Genomic DNA, 19,383 nt, shown 5'->3' on the forward strand with positions numbered 1-19,383 from the left:
ATTTTCCCCTTTTGGGCTAGAAAATAACTTTTGACCCAAAATTTGATGATCAAACACTTCTTTTTTGGTCACCTTCTTCCTTTGAAGATATGAACAACCTCAAGAACACAAGAACAATTTCAAAATTGCAACTACCTTCAAATCAACTCGGAATTCGTTCAAATTTCGGATCCAAGTTCTCTTTGATATGGAGAACAAATCCCACTAGGATTTAACCTTTAATTTCAACTGAATCAGAAGACCCACTTTTCAAGTTCTTGAGTTCTTCAAAGCTTCAAGCTCAACAATGGTCATTCACTTCAAACAACCAAATCACTTGTAACTTCGGATTTAGAGGTTGTTGACAGTAACAAACTCAATTCTAACCTCAAATCCAACAACAAAGCAGCAACATTCTGATTTTCGATTTTTTTTTAACCAAGGATTGAAGAATGTAAGAACACTCTTCTAACCTGGCTCTGATACCAAATGATAAGATTCAACTTAAGGAAACTCTAAGAATTAAAAAACAACAAAATAAAATAAAAGGAACTTGGATGAATTAGAAAAGAAGAGATAGAAGGATAGATACTAGACCCAAATGATAGTAAATCTATGGGCAAAATTGGGTATATCAAACCCAATCCCTCCCAATTTGATTCAACCCTAAGAACCTAAGTAATTTGAATTCAAAGAGAAAGACTCAAATGAATCCGCAAATGAGCATCCTAATATGAATTCAATGGAACTTGCAATTCAATGCACAACTAAGAAATTACACTTAGTCAATAATCAACCAAACAAACTATCTATTAACTAAATCTCTCAAAATATAAATTCACACAATATCCAAGCTAAGTCTTCCAAATGGATGAAAAGAACTATTTATACTAATGCCTATTACACCAAAAGGCCCTAAAGTGGCTCTTTTGCAAAAATACCAACATGGGTCTTCAATTGCATCCAAAGCCTTATAGCTTGCAATTATGACCTGCAATTGCCATTCTAACCCTGGAACTTGCAAGTATGACCTCCAATTGGCTAACCAATCCATACCCATAATAACATCAAATTCAGTCATATCTAACTCTATCAGATCTGCCATGGTACGACGACAATATATAACCACCGAACAATCTCTATATACTTGCTTTGCTATAACAGAATCTCCTACTGGTGTGGCTACCTCAAATGGTTCTATCAACTCAAGTTCTATTCCGATTCTACTAGCAACAAAGGAAGATATATATGATAAGGTGCAGCCTGGATCTATCAATGCATATATGTCCCGATAGAAAATCGATAATATACCTGTAACCACATTCGGTGACGCCTTCTGATCCTGCCTACTAGCTAAGGCATATATGCGGTTCGAAGGACCGCTAGAACTGGAAGCTTCGCCACGACCTCTACCACGGCCTGCTGGTGTCTGAATACCCTGTCCCATAGGGCGCATAGCTACAGAAGAAGATGAACCAGCAACCGACCTAGTAGGCTGAGCCATACTACTTACACCAGATATAGGGACACTCCCTCATCATATGGCCTTGACGGCCACAAGAAAAACAAGCACCTATAACCCAACGACATTCCCCAAAATGGGGCCTACCACACCGAGAACACCGAGGCAAAGGTGGCCTCGACTGACTCGAACCCCTGTTCATCTGTGAACCTGAAGCCTTGGAGCTCTGACCGGCCCCTGATGTTTTACCTCGCATTTCCAGTGCATGAGTATGGCATGTACCTCATCGCAGTAATGGGGTATCGGAGACATCCCAGGATGCTTTGAAAGGCACAAGCCATGGAAAGTACGTAACAACGAAGAAAACGGGTGAATTACGATCTCGTAAGTCGTAATCGGGAAAAAGTACTTTGAAACACGAGAACATGGCAATTATTAGTGCAATAAGTGATAAATACCATGTATGGATAATTTCAGAATATTTCGAGATCGAGCAAATTGAAGAAAATAAGTTCGACGAAAATTTGAGAAACGCGAGACGGGTTTTAGTCAACTTTGGAGGCGTATACCTCATAGTATATGTGGAGTTTTAAGGTATTTCAAAATCCTAAAATGAAGTTCGTTGAGTCTAGTTTGTAATGCAACAAACCGTTCATTTATAGGACATCAGAATAGGGAATTATAAACGTTACAAACTGAACTGTCGATGCAGAAACAGCATTCCCGCGGTACTGCTACAGTACTGCAACAGTACCGCTACAGTACTGCTACAGTCTGTAGCTACAGTGAAACCGACTTCAGCATTCCTTTTTAAGGGACAAAAATCTCATTTTTTTCAGCACAAAAGTTCCCAATATTTCCAGAAATATTCAGCAACAAAAGATCATTTTTTTATCTTGTGGATAGAGAATTGAGAGAGAGGTTCGGGCACTGTTCACGGCGAACTGTTCACGACGGCAACTGTTCACGGGCTACTATTCACGGCGGGCTACTATTCACTATTCACGGCGCTACTATTAAGGTAAGGTTTAATATTTTCCTACATATTTTAGAAGATGATTAGTGTTTGTATGAATTGGTGGATGTGGAAGAAATTGCAAGAGTTGTGTATGTTGATATGGAAGTGGAGTTTGAGCCGTATGGGGCCAATTTAAACTAGCTATGGTAAATGAAGTTTAATTAGTAATGTGGTTGTTATTATAATGGATTATATGGCGAAAAGATTAGAAAGTTAAAGTTGGAATTTTGTTGATGTGAATATGATGTTGTTTTCGTTGAATTGAAGGAATTGAAGATATGATTGTATCCATATGTTGTTGTTGGTATTTCTGTGTCAACAGGAGGGCGATTGAAAATTTGCGATAGGCGAATGTATAGGGGAAGTGCTGTCGGATTTTCGCTAGATTTTTAGATAATAAAAAAACCCTAAATGGGGATATATAAACTAAAATATAGGTTCAATAAGAAATGGGTTATAGAATTGTGGACTAGAAAATATAGTTACTAACGATAACGTTACTTTTATATAAATAGGCTAAAAGGGCGACGAGGCGAAAAGGATCCACGACTAAGTCACTGACAGGTATGTAGAGCCTACCTTTCTTTCTTTTGACATGACCTTTATGAAATGAACAAATAACGTATATGTATGATTCTAAGGAAAATTCTATTCTTAGCGCCACTAGGATGGCCGATGTCTTTGATTTCCATAAGTACTCCATATGGTTTGATATGTATATACATGACGTTCAAAGATTTTAGTGGGTATATTTCCGAATGTTGTTCGAAAGAAAATCGATATGACTAAAGTCTTTGATGAATATTTTGACACTTAAATATGATCTTAAGGTCCCTATTTGATTTGGTCCAAAACATTATTCAGAAGTTTCCTAATATGAATAATACTTGAATTTCGAAATATGGCTTATGAAATGTTTTTAGAAGGTTCCGTACTTCAAAAGCTCGTAACTTTCGTAGACTAACTCGAATTTACTTGAAACGTGTTTGTGGTTTACTAATGATTTCAAGAAAACTAGTTTTGTACTAAAGGAAACATAAAGTCGATTCTCAAAACCACTCCGAAGGGAGTGCGAGATTTTATTATTTAGACTTTCCAAAAACCACTCCGAAGGGGGTGCGAGATTTTCAAGCCTAAGTCACTAGATGACTTCATGACGTAGCTAAGTGTGCTATATGATATATGGCCTCAGCTCGTGCCTGAGTGAGCTATGGCCTCAACTTACGCCTGGGTGCGCTATGGCCTCAGTTTATGTCTGAGTGTGCTATGTGACACGTGGCCTTAGTTTATGTTATGGATTTTCTTTAAAAGAGATTTCCATACATTTGCATATTTGCATTCATGCTCGAAGGGGCCATTATTGATATAGAGCCGGAAGCGGCTGCCCGAAGGGGCCACTATTGATGTTGAGCCAGAAGCGGCTGCCCGAAGGGGCCATTATTGATATAGAGCCGGAAGCGGCTACCCGAAGGGGCCACTATTGATGTTGAGCCGGAAGCGGCTGCCCGAAGGGGCCATTATTGATATAGAGCCGGAAGCGGCTGCCCGAAGGGGCCATCATTAATATAGAGCCGGAAGCGGCTGCCCGAAGGGGCCATCATTAATTTGCCGGAAGCGGCACGTGTCTTGCATTGCATTATTCACTTAAAGGAGGTGTGTTAGATTACATTACTTATTTTGAAAATGTTAGTTAGATTGCAAATATTTACGTTTCTTCCAGCGAAGGCTGCAGGTATTGGGTTGGTTATGATTTCTTCTTTCCTAAATTATGCGATGGTTATCATTTATTCCCGCTTTACATATTCAGTACATATTCCGTACTGACCCCCTTTATTCGGGGGCTGCGTTTCATGCCACGCAGGTACACCCAGGTGAGTAGAAGATTTTGCTAGAAGGTATTCCAGCGGGATTGGCGAGCTCTATCTCAGTTCGGAGTATTGCCGAGTCGAGTACCTTTGTTATGGTGTTTTGTATGTGTTAGAGACTTTGCAGACAGTGTCCTGTGGATAAGGCGTCGAGAAGTGCGAATCATTTATAGATGTTAAAAGAGTATGTATTTTTAGATGATTGCAGTTGGTAAAAAGTACGTAATTGATTGAAAGTTTTTTATAATTTGTATAAAGATAATGACCTCTATTTGGAAAAGTTTCATGTGTTTAAAAGTTTTTGAAATGACAGGTTTTCGTAAAGCGAATGTTTAAGGGTTCGCTCGACTCTGAAGGGAGTCGGGTGCCCATCATGCCCTATCAAGATGAGGGTGTGACACCTGAATACCTTATGCTATCAAATCTCCTACCTGTGAACTGTGGTGGTGCACTCCGTGCTGGCTGGGAAGAATATCTAAAATGCTACTGAGGCTGCCTGCCTCGAAACTCACCAGGATAGCCAGCCGATCTAGCCCTCTTATGCTGGCCTCTGTCGCAATCTTTATCTGGCTGACGTCCTCTGTGTCGATCCTCTATCCCCTGTGCATATGCATGTACCCGAGCAATATCCATACCTGGCTGAAGAGCCACTGCCATGCAGCCATCAATCAAGTAACGATCCAGTCCCATTACATAACGATGCACTCTATAAGCCATATCAGCTACTATAGTAGGCGCATATCTAGCCAATGAATCAAACTCAAGACTGTACTCTCGAACGCTCCTGCCACTCTGCCTCAAATGTAAGAATCTATCAACTCTAGCTCGCCTCATCTCTGGAGGCAGGAAGTGGCCAAGGAAGGCCTCTACAAACTCATCCCATACCGCTGGAGGAGCACCCTCACCCCTAGATAACTCCCAAGACTCATACCAATTAACAGCTACATCTCGCAACCGATACGAAGCCAACTCAATAGACACGGTCTCAGAAGCCCTAATTATCCTCAATGTACGCTGCATCTGCCGAATAAACTCCTGCAGATCATCCTCGGGCTTTGACCCGAAAAACTCTGGAGGATTACAACTTAAGAAGTCACGAGCCCTAAAACTATCAGATCTATCCGCATGGTCAACTCCTAGTCCATGCCTGCGAGCCTGCCCTGCCACTAATCTGGTCAGCAGCTGAGCTGTATCTCTCATGGCCCTATCCTCTGCCCCTGGCTGGGGAGCTGGAGGCTCAAGTACTGGGGCCTCGGGACCTGGCGGTGGGGCTACCGCCTAAACTGGAGCTGCTGCTGCTCTAAGCTCCTCTGGAGGTTGCAGTGTAGTAGAGCTCGCTGACTGGAGTACAATCTCAGGCATAGACTGGGCACGGGCCCTAGTAACTCTCCGGGTCTGACTAGTATCTCCTACTACCGATTTGCCCTTCTGTGCAGCTGTCGCTTTCTTTGGAGGCATAGTTGTAATAATTTGTTATAGAGGGATTATCCTGATAAAATAGCTCTATCGCACGATCTTCTAGAGTAAGAAGGAAAAGTGAAATCCTAAATGTCCTGTAGCTTCCTGTTTATAGATGTGGTGCACAACACACCGATAAACAAGACTCCACTAGACACGGTCTGTAGACACTCCGAGGATGAACTGCTCTGATACCACTTTTGTCACGACCCAACCCCATGGGCCATGACTAGTGCCCGAACTGGACACTCATTGTCACGACCCAGCCCCGTGGGCCGCGACTGGCACCCTACCTGGGTACCCAGACCAAATCGCATATTCATTTCCGAATCCAAACTTAGTTCAGAATTTTCAAGAAGTTATATCAAACATAATTTATATCGAAAATATGTCTTAAACGGTCATATCAAATCAAACTCAAACAAAGCGGCGGAATAGACATCGCCGGTCAAAATACAAATATATACAAAAGGGCCATTTGGGGCCATCATATCAAACAGACCGCTTTAAGACCCGAAAGCAAAATCAGACGATAAACACATAGGACCCTCGCCCCACAAAGATGACTACAGGCCTCTACGAATTCAAAACATAACATAAGGCGAGACAGGGCCCCGCCGTACCCAAACTGTCAAATATACAAAGTATATACAGAGTAGAGGAGTCTGTACCAAGAGTGGACTCCGGACCCAGTAAGAGTACTCCGAAAAGCAAGAAGTGAAGCCTACTGCGGAGGATCACCGATGTCTGCACCTGCGGGCATAAAACGCAGCCCCCGAAGAAAGGGGGTCAGTACGAAATATGTACTGAGTATGTAAAGCACGGAGTACAGAATTATAGATCAAAACCGAAAGCAAATCAAATGTCAAAGTGGGGTACAAACTGGTATGTCAAAATCTGTATCGGAATCATATACATATATTTTATGCAAATAAAATCATGCAAACGCTTAAGAACGTGGTCGCCACTCCGACGCTGGCACCACACACAGCATAACACCAGAAGGTTTCAAATCTCCGTACATCCCCGAACATAATCATAATCATCGGTGAGCGTATCGCATCCCGAGCCATATCACAACATAACTCCAAACGGAACCCGGCCCTATGGCGAAGCCTTGGGAACCGTAACACAGCATACGGCCGAATTATCATAAAACGCACGAATCAAAACCGGCCCGGGAACCGGTGAACGAAGTCATAATAAGGCACGAGCGGAGTCGTGAGCAAACAAATGCAAATCGTATTTCAAAATAGTGTTTCAAAACAAAGTAAACTCATAAATCATATCCTATTACAAAATAGTCGAATACTTAGTCGACATAAGGTTTCATTTTGCAAAACGATTCCAAAATGGTCCATATAGTTCAAAACCTGGATTAGTGCATAGGATAGTCCAAACATACCCCGTGGAAGGATGTTCCAAAGATCAGAAGTGGTACGTTCAACTCTATTCTCAAAGATGGCCCGAAGGGCAAATCGGGCATTTCGGGGTAGCGGACCCACCTCGAGTCGAAGTGAGGTGGCGAACATATTTTTTTACGAGCAGTAATATGCCAAGGGTCATACATAATCATTTCTAGGTTACCCGACCACATTTCGATAGGTTTCGGACGAATAATGGCATTCTAGCCAAAAGGGAGCCTTTAGGCTTCAATCGAATTGAATGAATAGTAACTTTCCTGTGGATCGGGTTTCGAGGAGCAGAAATGCTCCGGAAGGTCTCATATTCAACTAACACACTAAGATATGCCAAATAAAGAATTGGGAAGCTTTACATACCTCTCAGATGTCGTAAGCTCCTCCAAAAGTCCATCCCGTTTCGTCAAAAATCTGCAAATGGTCAAAGTTACCAATTGAGATTCTTAGGCTCAAAAATGCCTTTAACTCCATATTTGCCTACCGAAATTTCGGCAGCATTTCCCCTATAAATCTAACATCCCCGAGGCGTAGCTCGGCTCAAATTAACCAACCACAACAGCCCACACATCAACAAAACAATGTAAACAACAATCAATTCACTCTAGCTTCAAAGTCCTACATGATTTCTTAAGTTGGCAACTTTCCATTCAAACTTTCAAAATTCCAATTCTATATCTACCTATTTGTATTCATTCCCACATTCAAACTTATACAACCACATTCTCATTACAATTCAAACCATACACGAAATTGCACCAAAATCCATTAGTTCCATAATTCTTCAAAACATTAAAATTCACGACGAACATTCTAACTAACGTCGTTTCAATCCGAATTCGTCAACATCGATATAGATTCATATCTAAAGTCTATAGCACCCCAAAATATACATTGATATACATAAGAATACCAAGGATATACACTTTCCGATAATATCCGAATTCGTTTTCCACCGCCAATTTAATTCAACAATCAATCAATTACGATCTAAAGGTCACAACAACACATTATGCCAACTTAAACAAGATCAATTCAAACCATTTCTTTCCTTCCATAACTCACGGCCAAACACACTACACACACACACCCACGACTTTCTATTTACGTTAAAATTACGGGATCTCCATCTACTTCCAATGCTTAACACATTCACATCAATTCTATAACATAAAAGGGGCAAAATTCTTACCTTTCCTTGAAAACCCGACTTGTCGAAAACGTCGTCCCCGTGCCAAACTATTTATACCACGTCGGAGAGCGTCTTGAGTACTTCACAAATATGTAGAAACCAAGATTTTTGAATCACCACACAAGCTTGGAATTTTTCTCTTCTTTTCCTTTTTTCACTTCGGCCGAACCCCTTTTTGGTGAGTTCTTGATTTTTTTTCTAATTTTGTGATAAGTTCAAGTGTAATCCATGTATATATCTACTTTAGGGGTCATGTGCATAGCACATGCCCCTTTAAAAATGGGCTTGGGCCACTACTATGGCCGGCCCCCCCTTCATTTGTTTGGGCTTCATTTGCATTGTAATTTCTTGGGCCCAATTCTTAAAATGCCCCGTTTTGAAATTCCCGAAACTAATTTACGAAGTTCCAAATTTACCCTTGGCCTTTCCCGAGGTCTTAGCATTTAAATATTTCACAACCAACATAGTCATATTCACAAAAATTAAATCATTTCCTTTTTAACACACAAATCGCAATTATTTCTCGATTTCCAATTATACGAAAACACGGGACATAACATTCTCCCCCCCTTAAGAACATTCGTCCCCGAATGTTAGATTAATCTTATAAGGTCTTATGATCAAGGCAGGAGTGTCCCTTTTTAATAATGACATACATAATTTTATCAATCAACACAACAAACTGAAAAAGAAATTAGATTACCTGTGGATGTCGGGAACAAGTGGGGATATTTCTTCTTCATCTCGTCCTCCGCCTCCCAAGTCATCTCCTCCCGATTATTGTTGCGCCACAGGACTTTGACGGAGGGCACTTCTTTAGTGCGTAGTCTCCGCACCTGTCGATCCAGAATAGATACAGGCTGCTCGTCATAAGATAACTGCTCCGTCACCTGAATGTCGTCAACTGGGAATATCCTGGCAGGATCACCAATGCATTTCCGCAACATAGACACATGAAACACCGGGTGTACGGCCTCCAAGTCGGATGGTAAATCTAGCTCATAGGCGACCTCGCCTATCTTTCGCACGATCTGATACGGCCCAATGTACCGGGGGCTCAACTTACCCTTTCTACCGAATCTCATGACACCCTTCATGGGCGACACCTTCAGGAATACCCAGTCGCCAATCCGGAACTCTAACGGTTGACGTCGTCTATCTGCATAAGCTTTCTGTCGACTCTGAGCAGCCAATAATCGTTCTCGAATAAGCTTTACCTTATCTACAGCTTCCTGGATCACATCTGGCCCAATCAACTTAGTCTCGCCCACGTCGAACCAGCCAATAGGAGACCTGCATCTCCTGCCGTAAAGGGCCTCGTACGGAGCCATCTGAATGCTGGAGTGATAACTGTTATTATAGGCAAACTCAATAAGCGGCAAATGATCATCCCAGCTGCCCCTGAAATCAATAACGCAGGCCCGCAACATATCTTCGAGCGTCTGAATAGTGCGCTCGGCCTGCCCGTCGGACTGAGGGTGAAAAGCTGTACTGAGACTCACCTGAGTCCCTAATCCCTCTTGAAATGACCTCCAGAAATTTGCTGTAAACTGGGTACCTCGGTCAGTAATAATAGATATCGGGACTCCGTGAAGTCTGACTATCTCTCTGATATACAATCTGGCATAGTCCTCAGCCGAATAAGTAGTCCGAACCGGAAGGAAATGGGCTGATTTCGTTAGCCTGTCAACAACAACCCAGATAGAGTCGTACCTGCGTGGAGTGCGCGGTAGTCCAACAACGAAATCCATATTAATCATCTCCCATTTCCAGGCTGGAATTTCCATCTCCTGTAATAATCCACCGGGCTTCTGATGCTCGATCTTAACTTGCTGGCAGTTCGGGCACTGACTAACAAACTCAGCAATATCTTTCTTCATGCCGTCCCACCAATACAAACACCTGAGGTCCCGATACATTTTAGTGGAACCAGGATGAACAGAATACCGTGCATTATGGGCCTCGCCCATAATCTGCCGCCGTAAGCCCGCAACGTCCGGTACACAGAATCTGCCGTCATATAATAATACTCCGTCAGGCGAGATCTCAAACTGAGTCTTTGATTTACTAAGGGCCACATCTCTGTACTGAATCAAAAGAGGATCCTCAAACTGGCGCTGCTTTACCTCCTGAATAATAGATGACTCAGCAACTGGACGAACAGAAATCCCAGAATCTCCAGAATCCACCAAACGAACTCCGAGGCTGGCCAGCTAATGAATATCACGAACCAAATCTCTCTTATCAGATGGAACATCAGCCAGACTGCCCACGGACTTGCGGCTAAGCGCATCAGCTACCACATTGGCTTTCCCCGGATGGTACAGAATATGAACGTCGTAATCCTTTAGTAACTCAAGCCATCTCCGCTGCCGCAAATTTAGTTCCTTCTGTCTGAAAATATACTGGAGACTATTATGGTCCGTATAGATATCAACATGGACCCCATATAAATAATGCCGCCAAATCTTCAGAGCATGAATCACCGCTGCCAACTCAAGATCATGAGTGGGATAGTTTTTCTCGTGCGGTCTGAGCTGCCGGGAAGCATAGGCTATGACTCGACCGTGCTGCATCAATACACATCCTATCCCAATACCAGAGGCGTCACAATAGACAACATACCCGTCAGATCCCTCTGGAAGAGCCAAAACTGGTGCTGTAATCAATCTCTCCTTCAGCATCTGAAAGCTGCGCTCGCAAGCATCTGTCCACTGGAATTTTGCTGCTTTCTGGGTAAGCCTCGTCAGTGGTGCTGAAATAGAAGAGAAATCCTCCACGAACCTGCGGTAATACCCAGCCAATCCAAGAAAACTACGCACCTCTGTCGGTGTAGTAGGCCTGGGCCAATTCTGCACAGCCTCAATCTTCTGCGTGTCAACCCGAATACCATCTGCGCCGATAATATGGCCCAAGAATGCCACAGAAGTCAACCAGAACTCACACTTAGAGAATTTAGCATATAACTTCTGCTGACGGAGGATGCCAAGTATCGTCCTCAAATGATCTGAATGCTCCTCGACTGATCGCGAGTAAATCAGGATATCATCAATAAACACAATAACAAACGTATCCAGGAAAGGCCGAAATACCCGGTTCATCAGATCCATAAATACTGCTGGAGCATTAGTCAGCCCGAAAGACATAACTCTGAACTCATAATGCCCGTACCGAGTCCTGAAAGCAGTCTTCGGGATATCTGACTCCCGTACTCGCACCTGATGATAACCAGAACGCAGATCTATCTTTGAAAAGTGTCTAGCACCCTGCAGCTGGTCAAACAAGTCATCAATCCGGGGGAGGGGATATTTATTCTTAACAGTCACCTTATTCAGCTGCCGGTAGTCGATACACATCCGCAACGACCCGTCTTTCTTTCTGACAAACAGTACCGGTGCTCCCCAGGGTGATGTGCTGGGTCTAATAAAGCCCTTATCCAGCAAATCTTTCAGCGGCTCCTTCAACTCCTTCAACTCAGCTGGTGCCATTCTGTACGGAGGAATAGATATGGGCTGCGTATCCGGCATCAACTCAATAGAAAAATCAATCTCCCGCTCAGGCGGAAGGCCAGGAAGCTCGTCAGGAAAAACATCTGGAAACTCGCTGACGACCGGAACAGACTGAAGGGTAGGTACCTCCGCGGCAGTATCGTGCACACGAACCAAATGATAGATATACCCCTTCTGGATCATCTTCTTAGCCTTGAGGTATGAAATAAACTTACCCCTCGGCGATGCTGTAGATCCGAACCACTCTATGACTGGTTCCCCTGGAAACTGAAAACAGACTACCTTTTTCTGGCAGTCGACATTAGCATAATAGGAAGACAACCAGTCCATGCCCATAATGACGTCAAACTCAAGCATGTCTAACTCTATCAAATCAGCCTTAGTGCTACGATCATAAATGGTCACAGAACAATCCTTATAAATCTGCCTCGCTATAATAAAATCCCCAACTGGCGTAGCTACCTCAAATGGTTTTATAGGCTCAGACACTATCCCAATCTTACTAGCAACGAGCGGGGAAATATATGATAAAGTAGAGCCAGGGTCAATCAATGCATATACAGATCTGGAGAAAACCAGCAATGTACCTGTGACGACATTTGGCGAAGCCTCCTGATCCTGGCGGCTGGGAAAAGCATATATGCGGTTCGAGGGACCGCTAGAACCTGAAGTGCCACCGCGGCCTCGACCGCGTCCTGCCGGTGCTGAAATACCTCGCCCTCCAGGGCGTGCAACTGATGGAACAGAAGAAGAACCGGCGGCTGACCCTGTCTGCTGAGCAGCACTACCAGAACCGCTAGCCAATGGACAATCTCTCCTAAAGTGGCCCTGACCACCACACGAAAAGCAAGCTCCAGTCGCTTGGTAACACTCCCCGGGATGAGACTTCCCGCAATGAGGACAACGGGGTCTGGGTGGTCTGGCCTGGCTGGGACCCCTGGGTACCTATGAACCTGCCACTCTGGAGCTCTGACCGGCCCCAGACGGTCCTGTACTATCGAATCTCCGGCTACCTGACTGAGTACCCCGGCCGGAAGGAGGAAAATATCTGTCAGACTGCTGCTGCTGCTGAGGCTGTCCGCCTCGAGAATCCCCTGAATAACCCACGGATCTAGCCCTCTTGGGCGGCCTCCTGTCTCGATCTCTGCCAGCAGGATCAGATCTGCGACGGTCCTCCATACCCATCGCATAGGCCTGAAGCCGGGAAATGTCCATGTCTGCCTGCAATGACACTGCCATACAACTATCAACCAAATACCGGTTCAATCCCATAACATATCTGTGCATCCGATCGGACATATCTGCTACCACGGCCGGTGCATATCGGGCCAGAGAATCAAACTCAAGGTTATACTCGCGAACACTCCGACCCCTCTGCTGCAGACGTAAGAATCGATCAGCCCGTGCCCGCCGTAACTCTGGGGGCAAAAAGTGGCGGGTGAATGCTGTCACAAACTGATCCCAAGTGGCTGGAGGGGCACCCTCTCCTCTAGACAGCTCCCAAGTCTCGTACCAGTGGGTAGCCACATCTCGAAGCAGGTGCGAAGCCAGCTCAACTGACTCGGTCTCTGAAGCCCTGACCAAGTCCAGTGAGCGTCGCATCCCCCGAATAAAGTCGTGGGGGTCCTCGTCGGGCTTAGACCCGAAGAACTCTGGAGGGCCACATAGCAAAAACTCCCGAACTCTCAGGCTGTCCCGCCTGTCATCATCATCGTCGTCCCTCCGCCCGCGCCTGCGAGCCTGTCCTGCTACCAGTGTAGTCAACAGGTGTACAGCCTCCCTCAGGGTCCTATCCTCCGCCCCTGGCTGAGGGGCTGGAGTCTCAGGTGCGGGTACACGGACCTCTGGAGCTGCCGAAGGTCCTGCTCCAGGCTGTACTAGTGGGGGTGTAGCAGACCCCTCAGAATGAGGCACATCCTCGGGCAAATCATAGACACGAGCCCGGGTAGCTCGCTGTGCCTGGCTAGTCTCTCCAATCCTCGCCTTGCCCTTCTGGGCCGCCGTTGCCTTCTTCGGAGGCATCACTGCAAACACGAAGGCGAGTCAGATCAAAATCATCCTAATAGCACAGCTCTATCGCACGATCTAAGATTACAAAGAAAGTAACATCCTAAATGCCCTGTAGCTTCCCGTTTATAGATGTGGTGCACAACACATCGATAAACAAGACTCTACGAGACACGGCATGTAGACATTCCGAGGACAAACCGCTCTGATACCACTTTTGTCACGACCCAGCCCCGTGGGCCGCGACTGGCACCCTACCTGGGTACCCAGACCAAATCGCATATTCATTTCCGAATCCAAACTTAGTTCAGAATTTTCAAGAAGTTATATCAAACATAATTTATATCGAAAATATGTCTTAAACGGTCATATCAAATCAAACTCAAACAAAGCGGCGGAATAGACATCGCCGGTCAAAATACAAATATATACAAAAGGGCCATTTGGGGCCATCATATCAAACAGACCGCTTTAAGACCCGAAAGCAAAATCAGACGATAAACACATAGGACCCTCGCCCCACAAAGATGACTACAGGCCTCTACGAATTCAAAACATAACATAAGGCGAGACAGGGCCCCGCCGTACCCAAACTGTCAAATATACAAAGTATATACAGAGTAGAGGAGTCTGTACCAAGAGTGGACTCCGGACCCAGTAAGAGTACTCCGAAAAGCAAGAAGTGAAGCCTACTGCGGAGGATCACCGATGTCTGCACCTGCGGGCATAAAACGCAGCCCCCGAAGAAAGGGGGTCAGTACGAAATATGTACTGAGTATGTAAAGCACGGAGTACAGAATTATAGATCAAAACCGAAAGCAAATCAAATGTCAAAGTGGGGTACAAACTGGTATGTCAAAATCTGTATCGGAATCATATACATATATTTTATGCAAATAAAATCATGCAAACGCTTAAGAACGTGGTCGCCACTCCGACGCTGGCACCACACACAGCATAACACCAGAAGGTTTCAAATCTCCGTACATCCCCGAACATAATCATAATCATCGGTGAGCGTATCGCATCCCGAGCCATATCACAGCATAACTCCAAACGGAACCCGGCCCTATGGCGAAGCCTTGGGAACCGTAACACAGCATACGGCCGAATTATCATAAAACGCACGAATCAAAACCGGCCCGGGAACCGGTGAACGAAGTCATAATAAGGCACGAGCGGAGTCGTGAGCAAACAAATGCAAATCGTATTTCAAAATAGTGTTTCAAAACAAAGTAAACTCATAAATCATATCCTATTACAAAATAGTCGAATACTTAGTCGACATAAGGTTTCATTTTGCAAAACGATTCCAAAATGGTCCATATAGTTCAAAACCTGGATTAGTGCATAGGATAGTCCAAACATACCCCGTGGAAGGATGTTCCAAAGATCAGAAGTGGTACGTTAAACTCTATTCTCAAAGATGGCCCGAAGGGCAAATCGGGCCTTTCGGGGTAGCGGACCCACCTCGAGTCGAAGTGAGGTGGCGAACATATTTTTTTACGAGCAGTAATATGCCAAGGGTCATACATAATCATTTCTAGGTTACCCGACCACATTTCGATAGGTTTCGGACGAATAATGGCATTCTAGCCAAAAGGGAGCCTTTAGGCTTCAATCGAATTGAATGAATAGTAACTTTCCTGTGGATCGGGTTTCGAGGAGCAGAAATGCTCCGGAAGGTCTCATATTCAACTAACACACTAAGATATGCCAAATAAAGAATTGGGAAGCTTAACATACCTCTCAGATGTCGTAAGCTCCTCCAAAAGTCCGTCCCGTTTCGTCAAAAATCTGCAAATGGTCAAAGTTACCAATTGAGATTCTTAGGCTCAAAAATGCCTTTAACTCCATATTTGCCTACCGAAATTTCGGCAGCATTTCCCCTATAAATCTAACATCCCCGAGGCGTAGCTCGGCTCAAATTAACCAACCACAACAGCCCACACATCAACCAAACAATGTAAACAACAATCAATTCACTCTAGCTTCAAAGTCCTACATGATTTCTTAAGTTGGCAACTTTCCATTCAAACTTTCAAAATTCCAATTCTATATCTACCTATTTGTATTCATTCCCACATTCAAACTTATACAACCACATTCTCATTACAATTCAAACCATACACGAAATTGCACCAAAATCCATTAGTTCCATAATTCTTCAAAACATTAAAATTCACGACGAACATTCTAACTAACGTCGTTTCAATCCGAATTCGTCAACATCGATATAGATTCATATCTAAAGTCTATAGCACCCCAAAATATACATTGATATACATAAGAATACCAAGGATATACACTTTCCGATAATATCCGAATTCGTTTTCCACCGCCAATTTAATTCAACAATCAATCAATTACGATCTAAAGGTCACAACAACACATTATGCCAACTTAAACAAGATCAATTCAAACCATTTCTTTCCTTCCATAACTCACGGCCAAACACACTACACACACACACCCACGACTTTCTATTTACGTTAAAATTACGGGATCTCCATCTACTTCCAATGCTTAACACATTCACATCAATTCTATAACATAAAAGGGGCAAAATTCTTACCTTTCCTTGAAAACCCGACTTGTCGAAAACGTCGTCCCCGTGCCAAACTATTTATACCACGTCGGAGAGCGTCTTAAGTACTTCACAAATATGTAGAAACCAAGATTTTTGAATCACCACACAAGCTTGGATTTTTTCTCTTCTTTTCCTTTTTTCACTTCGGCCGAACCCCTTTTTGGTGAGTTCTTGATTTTTTTTCTAATTTTGTGATAAGTTCAAGTGTAATCCATGTATATATCTACTTTAGGGGTCATGTGCATAGCACATGCCCCTTTAAAAATGGGCTTGGGCCACTACTATGGCCGGCCCCCCCTTCATTTGTTTGGGCTTCATTTGCATTGTAATTTCTTGGGCCCAATTCTTAAAATGCCCCGTTTTGAAATTCCCGAAACTAATTTACGAAGTTCCAAATTTACCCTTGGCCTTTCCCGAGGTCTTAGCATTTAAAGATTTCACAACCAACATAGTCATATTCACAAAAATTAAATCATTTCCTTTTTAACACACAAATCGCAATTATTTCTCGATTTCCAATTATACGAAAACACGGGACATAACACTCGTATACGAACCTGTTAGATATAGTCATACTGAAACTAAGGACAATATGGAAACTTGTAAAAACAAATGAAAGACTCATAACGCCACATATCATAAACCTGTCTCCTGAGGAGTCACGGCTAACCACAACATAACACAATACGCAAGCCGACAAGGTTGCCACTATATACGAGAATATCCAGAACAAACCATATCGACACAGTCAGATACAACCCACATATGACTACAGACCTCTAAGAGTCTACAAGTGAAATATGATGGGACAGGGCCCCGCCATACCCATGGATATGCATAAGTTTACATCAAAAGATCTGTACCAAAATAATCTAGGCTCCGGAACAATGGAGCTCTCCAAAACAGCTGAGCAAAAGTCCTAAGCAGGAGGATCACCAAACCAAGTGTCTGTACCTGCGGGCATGAAACGCAGCCCCCCGAAGAAAGGGGGTCAGTACGAGATATGTACTGAGTATATAAAGCATGAAATACAATAAAGAAATTCATAACTGAATAAAAGATATAGGAGGCAAGTATGATAATCAAAGATACCAATGCACAGGCCTTACGAGATGAGAATCATGCATGTCTATATCATATACCATACCCGACCCATTATGGGACTCGGTGAATAAAGTCATCATATACGATACCCGGCCCATCATGGGACTCGGTGCCATAATCATATACACATACGTACCTGGCCCTCTAGTGAGGGACTTGGTGAACAATGCAGTGAAACTGTGCATGAAAACATACTCGGCCCGGGACTCGGTGAAAGATATATTAACGACATGCACGAGCAGAATAATGAGCAACCATATGCAAACTAAATCATCATCTGAGACTCAATAGAATAATTAGAATGAACTAACACTTGAGAATCAAAGACAACTGGGTCAAGTACCCTCGAATATCACTATGGATTATATCAAATAGAACTTCAGGAATCATAGACACGTATCAGGACATAATGAAATAGCTTCTGGAAATCAAGAACATTAGCCATCCTAGTATCTCTAAGAATAGGAGCTTCTTTGGAGTTTATACATTTGTCGTTTGTTTGTCTCACACAGATCATGCCAAAAAGAAAGAAGGGTTAGCTTTACATACCTTATGTCGTCCTAGGAACTCAACTTAATCATGAAATTTCCACAATTAGTTAGGAATATACGTACACAAGTTTAGAGGGCTTTCGTATATTGTGTACATCAATGATGATTCGGTTCGAAATTGAAACGGATAGCATTTCCCCTAATATTTAACAACCACCACTCAATCAACAAAACCAACAACAACATACGCTTCTTTCTTCAAAATTTATGAGCCATATCAACAACAACACGACAGCTTCAATTTTCTGGGTGTCGACTCGAATACCATCATTTGAAATGACATGGCCCAGGAATGTCACAGAATTCAGCCAGAACTCACACTTTGAAAATTTTGCATACAATTCTCGGGCTCGAAGAATACCAAGAACAATTCTCAGATGATCTGCATGTTCCGATTCCGAGCGAGAATACACCAGAATATCATCAATAAATACTATCACAAATAGATCCAAGAGAGGCCGGAATACGTTGTTCATCAAATTCATAAACACAGTGATAGCAGCCAGGGAAGCTCAACTCCATTGAAGGACAAGGAAATGTTATGTCAAGATCAACGGGCTTCAATTAGCAATTAAAAAAATTATCTTGTGATACCAGAAGAGCTCCAGCCCTATTTAGATTTTTTCCTCAAGTCTTACACCTATTTGGAGGCCCAAATTAAAGTCCAAAGTGAGATGAAATGAGGCCCAAATCAGCCCCAAAAGAAGAAGTTTCCAGCAGCCCAAATTAGCCCAAATATTAGTGTCACGACCCGACTAGGGGGCCGCGACGAGCACCCGGTGCTGACCCACCCGAGCACCCTCTTAGCTTACTCTTATACTTACATCTAGGTGATCCACATAATTATACATGAATTTCCATTCATTCGTCAACTAGTCCCATATGGACAACCGCACATTTATATCATCATAGGCATTTATGCCACATCAATATACATGGGCCAACGTGGCCGACAAAATGATATACAAAACATAGGCCGACAAGGCCAAACACATCTACCCACACACACACATGTCTACGAGCCTCTAAGAGTATAACATATCACATTAGTGGGACAGGACCCCGCTATGCCCATAATTATATACACAAAAGAATGAGTACCCAAAAGATATGGCTCCGAAGGAAATGGAGCTCTCTATGAAATCTCCGAATAGGCAGCTAAGGATCAAATCTGTCTCCCTGCGCACCTGCGGGCATGACGCAGCGTCCACAAACAAAAGGACGTCAGTA

Source organism: Lycium barbarum, chromosome 7 (assembly GCF_019175385.1).
Source record: "Lycium barbarum isolate Lr01 chromosome 7, ASM1917538v2, whole genome shotgun sequence".
Lineage (NCBI taxonomy): Eukaryota > Viridiplantae > Streptophyta > Magnoliopsida > Solanales > Solanaceae > Lycium > Lycium barbarum.